Source organism: Crocuta crocuta, unplaced genomic scaffold, assembly GCF_008692635.1.
Source record: "Crocuta crocuta isolate KB4526 unplaced genomic scaffold, BGI_CrCroc_1.0 scaffold19, whole genome shotgun sequence".
NCBI lineage: Eukaryota > Metazoa > Chordata > Mammalia > Carnivora > Hyaenidae > Crocuta > Crocuta crocuta.
In genome coordinates, this window is record NW_027551565.1 from 56,066 (window position 1) to 66,692 (window position 10,627).

The following is a 10,627-nucleotide window of genomic DNA, read 5'->3' on the forward strand; positions in this document are numbered from 1 at the left end:
CAATTAACCATAAATATGACTCTTTCTGAATGTTCTTTTCTGTTCCATTGATCTGTATGTCTAATCTTATGCCTGATACTACTCTGACTTCAGCTTTGCTCTTTCTTCAAAATTGTTCCTAGTACTCTAGATCTTTTTAATCAAAATATTGGGAGATCCTGTCAATTTCTAAACACAGAAAGGCTAACTAGATTTTGGTTAGCATTGCATTAAATCTATAGATAGGTGGAGGATTGACATGTTAATAATACTGATACTTCCAATTAAAACACGTTGCATATGTCATTTTATTTAGGTCCTTTTCAATTTCCTCACTATTGTGCTTTTTCAGTGTAGAAATCTTATAAATCTTTTCTTAAATTTAATCCTGAATTATGTGCAAAAATTTTCATGTAAAATAATATTTTTCAAGTGTTTTTTGATAGTATATAGAAATACATTTGAGTTTCACATTGGCCTTTACAATCATATCCTTTTTTAAAAATTTTAAAAATTTTATTTTTTTAAACATTTTTAAAGGTGTTTTATTTCTTTCTGAGAGAGAGAGAGAGAGAGAGAGAGAGACAGCGTGAGCAGGGGTGGGTCAGAGAGAGAAGGAGATACACAATCTGAAGCAGGCTCCAGGCTCTGAGCTAGTTGTCAGCACAGAGCCCTAGGCAGGGCTTGAACCCATGAACCATGTGATCATGACCTGAGCTGAAGTTGGATGCTTAACCAACTGAGCCACCCAGGTGCCCTTACAATCATATCCATAAAAAGATTTATTTATAAATTCTAGTATTTTTAACACTTTCTAGGATATTCTACACAATCATTTCTTCTGCCACTAGAGACAGTTTTAATTCTTCCTCTGTAATCTTGATGGTTTTCTTTTCTTGATTAGTGAACTAGCTAAGGCTTCCAGACTAGGCTTCCAGATTGAATACAGCTGTCTTCTTGCTCTGAACCTTAGAAAAATGATGTTAACTGAAGGCTTTTCACAGTTGTCTTTTGTCAGGTTGAGGAAGTCTTTTCTATTCCTAGTTTGCTGATAGTGTTTGCATACATGGGTATTAAATTTGCCAAATGTTTTTAATGCATCTCTTGAGATGACAGTGTATTTTTTCTTCTTTACTCTTTTAATGTGTTATGTTATGTCAGTTGACTTTCAGATGTAAAGCTATGCTTGCAATCCAGACTTGACCTCACTTGGTCATGATGACTTAAATTTTTATACTTCACTAGTTTCCATTAGCTAAATTTAAAAATTTGAGGGATTGATTTAAATTTTTTAAAAATATTTTATTTATTTTTGAGAGAGAGATAGAGACAGCATGAGCAGGGGAGGATCAGAGAGAGAGGGAGGCACAGAATCTGAAACAGGCTCCAGGCTCTGAGCTGTCAGCACAGAGCCCGATGCGGGGCTCGAACCCACGAACCGTGAGACCATGACCTGAGCCGAAGTCGGACGCTCAACCGACTGAGCCACCCAGGCGCCCCTGATTTAAATTTTTTAAAAGTTCCTTGTCAGGTGTTTTTTGTTTGGTTGTTTGGTTTGGTTTTTTTGTTTGTTTTTGTTTTGAGAATAAGAGTACACATACAGAAGGGGCGAGGGGCAGAGAGAAAGAGAAGCTTTGTCTTTGCTTTTTAATGTTTATTTATTTATATTGAGAGAGAATGCAAGTAGGGGAGGGGTAGAGCGAGGGAGACAGAGAATCTGAAGCAGGCTCCAGGCTCGAAGCTATCAGCACAGATATCAATATGGAGCCCAGTGTAGGGCCTGACATAGAGCTCAGCATGGAGCTCAAAGCCAAAAACTGTGAGATCATGACCTGAGCCAAAGTTGGATGCTTAGCCAACTAAGCCACCTCATTGTGCTGAGAGAGAGATGCTCTTACCCCGCACTGAATGGGGAGCTCTACATAGGGCTTGATTCCACATTCCCAGAATCACAACCTGAGCTGTAATCAAGAGTTGGACACTCAACTGAATGAGCCACCCAGGCGCCCCTTGTCAGGTTTTGATATAACAGGTATGCTGGCCTCATTCAATCATGTGGGAAGCATTCCAACTCCCCTCCCCCCCCGACTTTTTTTCAGAATACCTAATCATAAATGTATTTATTTGTTCTTTTTTTAAAAATGTTTTATTTATTTCTGAGAGAGAGAGAGAGACAGCGTGATCAGGGGAGGGTCAGAGAGAGAGGGAGACAGAATCTGAAACAGGCTCCAGGCTCTGAGCTAGCCATCAGCACAGAGCCCGATGCGGGGCTCGAACCCACGAACTGTGAGATCATGACCTGAGCTGAAGTCGGACGCTTAACCGACTGAGCCATCCAGGTGCCCCTATTTATTTGTTCTTTAATGGAGAAGAATGGTGAGGAAAATAGAAAGCTCATGGCTGAAATCAGAACCCACAAGATGAATTCATTTGGCCAAATGGCACTCAGCTGCTAAAAGTCAAACTTTTAGAGGGCTGTTGAGGAGGGACCAACCCAGGTCATCTCTAGGGTGTAATTATAGAGAAATCAGACACAGGCCCGTCACACATATCAAGTAGTTGTCTGTGTTTCCTGAGCCCAAGTCCTCAAGGCTTACCAACTTCATTATTCATGGCACCGAAACTTGATGTTAAGTATGCAAAGAGATACTCATGAAGCCCATGTGTTTCTCCTCACTCAAAATTTGGAGGACTGACTCAGAACACCATGAGAGGCCCTTGTGGGTTGAGAGGGAACTTGGGGGTGTACCCCAAATAAGTCATTGCTGTTGGGAAAAGAAGGTTAGGGGCAAGCTGGAACAGAACTGGGGGAGCTCCCAAGTGGGGTCCAAGAGAGGAATGGCAAGAGCAGGCCTTGGGAAGAAGTTGGGCCATGTGTGGGCCATATGAGGGGAGCACTCATTGTCTGTCTCCTTTGGGTTGTGGGGCTTGGAGGTGGTGACCTGCAGGAGTGCTGTGTCCAGGAGTCATGCACAGGAATCCAGGGGGGAAGATAATGCCAGTGTTGCTGTCACCAGTGATCACAAGGGCTTTTTTAAGGGTTTGGTACATTTGAAACATCTCATCTCAGTGCTGAGCCTGCTCAGCAGATTCCTTCATCAGAGTAATTGGTCCTGTACAGAACATAACTGTGCTAAGAGCTCTGAAGTTTTCAAATTATTAAATAACTTATTAAATAAATTATTTAAGTTATTAAATAAATAAATAAACTGAAGTTATTTAAGATTATTGGTGCATTATCATTTTGAGAATTTGATGTTGACTCATTTGTGGATGGTAGACATGTAGGAATCTACTAGGTTATGAATGGTCTTCACTGGTCCTTCCACTTGTGGGTCCATGGAAACGTTTTCTGCTTGGTTATTCTCATTATTTACAGTCAAAGATTCATCAGGAGAAAGTGCAGTTCTCAGCAGAGAGTTCTTGAGCTGCCTACATCCTGCTGTGAGTCACATGCCAGCTCAAGAAGACAACAGTCTTTGTATACAGCCCCTTGTTCATTATTAAAGAATGCAAAGATGTGTTTGCTATACATAAGGCTCTTGTCCACATCCCAGACTTTCAGGTTGTCCCAGGAAAGTACCGATTTCTTTTCTTTTGACTTGTCATTTTTGTACAAGACAGACTTTCAGGGGTAAGGATAAACCAGTATCCCTTAGAGCCTCTTTTCATGATGCCAGTGATGCTTGATGGTTAGCCACATCTTGCAAATTACCTAATTTTCAAATGCATTTTTCTTGTGAAACTGACTGCTTCTCAGCTGAGCATTTGCAAAGTTAATTGAATCTTTGTGGTTACTGTTGATGTAGGAGACTTGGATGTCAGTCAATAGCAGGACCTGGTACTTTGTCTTCCCTTCTTGCTGTCAAATGTGGTTAGAAACCAACCTTTCCATTTCCTGCAGAGTCTGGGGAAGTTTGCCATTTGGGGAGGGTGTATACTTTTTTTTTTTAATTTTTTTAAAAAATAGTTTATTGTCAAATTAGTTTCCACATAACACCCAGTGCTCATCCCAACTGTCCTCCATGCCCATCCCCCCTCCCACCCCCCACATCCATCAGTCCTCAGTTTTTGTCAGCATTCAAGAGTCTCTCATGGTTTGCCTCTCTCCCTTTCCCCCACCATTTCCCCCCTTCTTCTCCCCCTTGTTCCTCCGTCAAGTTCCTCCTAATCCTCCTATACGTGCAAACATATTATATTTGTCCTTCTCTGCCTGACTTATTTCGCTCAGCATAACACCCTCAAGGTCCATCCATGTTGCTGGGTGTATACTTTTTAAAAAAAATATTTTAAAATCTTCATTTACTTTTGAGAGAAAGAGAGAGAGCGAGCAAGCAGGGGAGGGACACAGACAAAGGACCCACAGAATTCAAAGCAGGCTCTAGGCTCCAAGGTATCAGCACAGAGCCTGATGCAGGGCTGGAACTCATGAACTGCAAGATCCTGACCTGATCCAAAATTGGATGCTCAACTGACCGAGCCACCCAGATGTAACACATGTGGGGAATAGACTCATAAAGTAATTGGAATGAAGGAAATGCCTTTATTCATTCTGGTCACCTGAACTGTTTCTGCTTCAATGTCATGGCACATACCATAAAATCTGTTTTCCTGTGTAGTTTAGAAATTCAGCACAGTCTGCTCATAGTGCAGCACAAGAGGCCAATATTCTATTTCATTGCAATGCCCCACCCCCAGGGATAAAGTACTAGATTACCAGGTAATAATAAAAGGATATAACTCTGACACAGCCAGATAAAAGACATGGATAGAGCAAGGTATGGGCAGGGTGCACAGAGCTTCAATACCCTCTGCAGGTGTTCCATTTCTCCCAAATTTCCACCTGTTGTCACACCCAGAATCTCTCTCTTAAATGCCGAAAACAAACTGAGGGAAGATAGGGTGGGGGGAGCAGAAGGAGGGTGATGGGCATGGAGGAGGGCACTTGTGGGGATGAGCACTTGGTGTTATATGGAAACCAAGTTGACAATAAACTATTAAAAATATTTTAAGAATGAAAATAAAATACTCAGGTTAGAGCACTCAGAGGGAAATTATATACAGACACACATATTTATATTATTATATGCATATGCACAAGCAAATAGAGATACACACATACCTACATATGAAAGTCTACATATACATATGGATATATACTAATCTGTAATACCACATACACAAACAAACCCCTATTGTGGAGCCAGAATGGCAGTAGTTAGCAAAGCTTCACCTTTGGCTCTGCAGAGTTTCATTACTAAAAAGAAACTTTGCAAGCCATTAGAGTTGTTGATTCCTGAGGGCTCTTCCAACCTAAACTCATTTGCTGTGTATTTGAATTAATACATACTTATTTGAAAACTCTTGCTGGGATGACGTGGGAATTGTGGTGGAGAATGAGTATTGGAGACTATCCCCTCTTATACATACTAATCCCCACACCAAACCATATAGCAATCAAATACTGAATTTTATCTAAAACTGGTTTTATGGATATAGAAATTCTGGAAACTGTCTAGTAATTACCCAATAATGATCAAGAAGCACCTTGCTAAAGCTGTAATTTCTGTTTGCATTTTGTAATATTTGCCAAGCTTTGTAAATGAAGAGAGTTTCAGAATGATTATTACATGTAGCCATAAAGGTCCATCAAGATGTGAAGACCTGCCTTACAGCTTTCCAGCAGGGCAAGCCTGCATACTAACACAGCTACCAAAAAAGATGCAATTCGCAATACAATTTGTAGGACAGTACTACTTGATGTCTTGAAGTGAATTAAAATTTGACGTTATCCTTTACTTTGAATCAGCTAATTGTACAAGAATATAATATCTATTTAACTTTCTGATACATCTGATCAAAGAAATTGTTACAGCAGAAAATACTGTATCAGAGCTCATACATACGTTTAAGTAGTATGACAAAAAGTGATTTCCTTTAGCATTTCTTGTTTATTTCTGTGATCATGCTCCATGTTGCTTATTCCTCATGGTCTGCTAAACTTTCTAACATGAGTTATATTTTAATCAAAAAGTTTTATTCCCCACACTAGGTTTATTCTTTAAGTGGGTAATCAAAATAAACTTTTACTTTATAAGTACTATAATGCCTCCCTTTTTTCAAGGTCTTGTTTCAACAAAGTGTTTAATAGTATGTTGTAGATTTATGACCTGAAAAGCTCAGTTTCAATAAGAATACCTCACTCAGAGATCAGTATTATTGTGTACACTCAGAAGATTTCAGGAGGCAGTATTAGATTTGTTCTTCCTATATGGATACCAAAAGAGAAAAAAAAAAGCCATGTGGATTTCACAGTATAAAAAGATGTTCTCATGAATTAAGAGGCTACTTGATTCTTCTGTAATTTTCTTTTGTGGATTTTCCATTTTTCACTTCTGTTGTCATTATCGAGAGGGAAATGAATACCTTTCTCCTAAAACTCTGAGACTTTCTGGCAACATCACGTGTGTCCTAAAATTTCTAATGTTGATTGCCAACCGCAATGATCTGTATAATCATTACACTCAAGGAAATTTCTCTGCCAATAGTCCCTTAATCTTTAATTTAAAGGAGTAAATTTTTAAAAATCTAACAACAGTATTTAAATGCAATCAGTGACATCTCATCCAATTTTATTTTAGCTTAATTTATGCATTATTTTTATTTATGGCATAAATGTCTTAATTTTAGTAAATAATAGGACTTGATTCAATATCTTGAAGTAATTATTAATTTCCACTCATCTCAATTTTTCAAAACTACATGATTCTCTATCGGTAATTTTAAAACGAAGCTGTAATATAAGATATCTGCATTTGTTTTCAGTTTTGCTTTTCTAAAGATACTATTCCTACTAATTTGCGTCATTTGTCATAAGTCAATGTGGCCCTGTGATCTGATTCAGAACAACATCTCTATGGCATCTACATCATATTTCTATGGCCACATACAATCTTATATGTTTGGCACTTCTTTAAAAATATTTTTAATATTTTCTTTACAAAACAGTCTTCAGAGCCAATATTAATCAGAGACTGTAATTAATGATGATGCTTTTAAAAACAATGACACTGAGCACCCTTCAGCCTGGGATATTTTCAGTAGATGGTATACTAGTTTCTCCATGTTTATCTATCTCCATGTAATCACAACATCTCAGGTCACACAGACTACATGAAATCCACTGAAAGTAGAAATACCAGCCCTCTGTTAATTTGAATCTTGCATCACCATTGCTCTCTGGAAGCCTCTATCCCTTTGTGCCAGCACAATCAAGATGATTTTCTGAAGCCACCGTGTAGTCTCAGGATGGTCTTTGTCATCATTTGTTAGAGCTTGGACTGAGTGACCCTCTCTTAAGGCTAAGAGAAATTCCTCACTTCTTGTTTCGTGGGTCACTTAGCAATACATCTTCCTTTCCCTGTGTTGCTCAAGCAGAAGACATGTCTAGGAAAAGCAGCTTGTCTTGGGATATACATCTTCATCTCAGGGAAAAATGTCTTAGTAAATTTGTTAGATGAAATAAAAGATTGACTAACTTCCTCAGGTCTGTAAAACTAAGAGACCTTTATTAACAGTGCAAGTTAAGCCTGAAATTCATCTGGCTTTGAAATTATTACCTTTGAACATTTGAAAGCTGTCTACCTGATACACAGTAACAACAAAGTTGCCTTACTCTGCAGTTCCACATGGAGGTCACTTTGATAAGTAAGTAAGAAGGTTGTTTTGCTACAGTCTAACATCAGATATTCAACTATCATCATGTTAAGCTCTTTTTCTACATACTCCTAATGTATACCTTCTTCAGTTCAGCACTTTGTATTCTCCCCTGGACATTTGTTCCACTTGCCATGGCTAAATTCATCAGAGATCTCCTTGTTTCTACACCCAGGCGCTCCTCTTTTATTAACTAACTTCTTTTCATCACTTGAAACTCTTTTCAAGGTTTGTCTTAAAATACTCACTCTCCCTGTTCTCGTCTTCTCTTCCGAGCAGTTTTATGGGAGATGAATTTTTGGTCTATACCCTCCTTTGAGTCTGGTTTTCCTTAGGGCTAAACCTTTGGTCCTTCTGGCTTTTATCCTGCTCTCTGCCTGGTTTCCTGGCTCCAGCTCTGAATGATCTGAAGCTGAAGAGCTGAAGGCTCTTAAAGTTATGCCTCCCAATAAGGCCACTGTCATGAGCTCTAAACCCACATATCCAAATAGTTTTCCCCACCTGGATATTCCATAAGCTCTAGAAAGCCCTACAGGCAAACCTCCTCTCTATTACCCAAAGCAGTTTTGCACCATTACAGTAGTGATTATCCTAGTATTTGTTGCGTGTGCATATCCCCCAACTGCACTCTTAAGTATTTTGGAATCTGGGACAATATATATATTTTAATCTGTATATAACCAAACCCTGACATCATAGGTGTACTAATGCTGTTTTCTTTCCCCTTCCCTCAGAATACTCCAGAGTTGGATCTTTGCCTCCCTTCAGCCTGTCTTACCTGATTGGCAGCTTTCTTTATCTGTCCTTTTGTGTAACAGAGCACAATATTACAGAACATCTTCAACACGTCTCTGTGGGAAAAATTTAGAGATTAAATAAAGATGCTGGCCCTGCACACTGCTGAAGTGAGCTGTAACTGATTATTCATCTTGGAATCAAGTTGCTTTTGCTAGTTGCTGAGAAGAGTTGAGTGGATTCATTCTGTCCCCTCCCTGTTTATGCAGTCACTCTTTGTTTCTCTTTTTGAAACCTGGTCCAAAAAATGATAAGTGCATAGATACTGCATCAGAGGAAGTATGGTGAATAGTGATGTTAGAAAAGCTGACAAAGGCAAATCATTCCTCTATTGATTTTTTTTTACATAACTCTAAGGGCACCATGTAGTCATAGAAATATTTTAATCACATTTGTATTTTTAAAAATACTGTTATTTGACTTAATTCTCTTAGCATAATACTCTCTAGCTCTAGCCATGTCATTGCAGATGGCAAGACCTCATTCTTTTTTATGGCTGAGGAACATTCCACTGAATAAATGATTTCACTCATATGTGGAATTTAAAAATCAAAACAAATGATCATAGGGAAAAAAGGAAGTGGCAAACTAAGAAACTGACTCTTAACTATAGAGAACAAACTGATGATTACCAGAGGGGTGGTGGGTGGCGGAATTGGTGAAATAAGTGTTGGACATTAAGGAGTCCCAAACACTCCACCTACTAATATGACCACATTGGTCAGTAGATTTTCAACACATGATCTTGGAGGAATATACACATTCAGACCACAGCAGGCTCCATGTGGAAGGTCTCCAGCTCCTGGTATAGTTGGACCTTGTGTCTTAGGATGAGGCCAAAAGTCCTCTTGTATCGGGATTCTTTCATGGTGGTTCATGATTCATCCAAACACTTACTGGCTATCTGAGTGTTGGTGAAATTGGATGTGGTGCACGAGGGGGGTGATCAATGAAAAGGGAAATTAGTGGCAGAAGCAATCACAGTTGCTATGAAGCTATGTGCATCAGGATAAAAATAGTAGATCTGTTAAGGTGGTGAACAAGACCGTGCTAGTGATATAGGAACTCCACATATAAGTTAATATTTTACATACATGTATGTATGACTACATACCTTTTATGGATGGTAGGCCATGGATAAGTGATGGTGGATGTGCAGAACTGTAAATAACACACATCCAAACCAGGCGGCTAGATGGGAAGGATCTTTGCGAACCAGTGACTGGTTTGAGAGAGGCTGTGGATAAGTAGTGTATGCCCTGGGCAGGAAGAACCCGCCATTCTCTAGAAAACACCATTGCCTAATAGATGTCTGTGGGAAATTTGTGGAATGGGAGAGGACTCAGTAATTCTTCAGACTGTCTGCAACAGGCTTTATGTCAGGCACAAGTATCCATGACAGGCAAATACATGGGCTTCAAAGCAGTTGAGTCAGTAAACTGATATAGGCATCTCTGGGCAGGGCGTGAAGTCATGAAATGGTTTTTCTCTGGCTTTGCTATCAGCCACCCCTCAGTCACCGTTCCCAACTAATGAGAGCTAGTTATTAATAAAGAAATTAATGCAGGAGTGAAAATTATTTGGACCTACGTGTCACTCTAAGCTTTGTGGTATGATACAGAAGCCTTTTATGAACTGGTTTCAAGCTGTTGCCAACCATGTAGATTCAGGAGATTAGTCTTGACCGTGATGCTAATAAACTACTCTCATTGTAATAGTACTATCAGTGGCATAATCTGTAACTTGAAAAACCAGTTAGAAATTCAAATTGCATATTTTAATAAAAGAAGGGCAGAGGGAATAGTTTATATGGAGAATTATATTTCAGATTTCATGAATTTAGCATTAATGGTATTTAAGAATAAAAGGAAAGTCCGAATACATCATATCCATTGTGTTCTCATTGAAATAATGTTAATTATTGAAAGGGGTTAAAAATAAGAATGGGCTTTTTAAAATGTATCCTCTAACCTACTGAGTTACCGAGAGGTCTTTATTTTACTGAAAAAAGTAATAAAATTTTAAGTAGACAATTCAAGAACAGTTATCAGTGTTTAAACCTCAAGGATACCACAACAAGCAAGTTCACTCAACTTTTTTTTTTTTTTTTTTTTTTTTTTTTTTTTTTTTTTTTTTT

The 10,627-nt window shown here is 38.7% G+C and overlaps 1 protein-coding gene and 1 pseudogene across 1 annotated transcript in view; one reads left to right on the plus strand and one right to left on the minus strand.

Annotated features, from left to right (window-relative positions):
* Positions 1–10,627, plus strand: part of LOC144220020 (arylacetamide deacetylase-like 2) — a 37,432-nt gene that overhangs the window by 23,093 nt on the left and 3,712 nt on the right.
* On the minus strand, positions 2,657–3,903 carry LOC144220006 (dynamin-3 pseudogene; annotated as a pseudogene).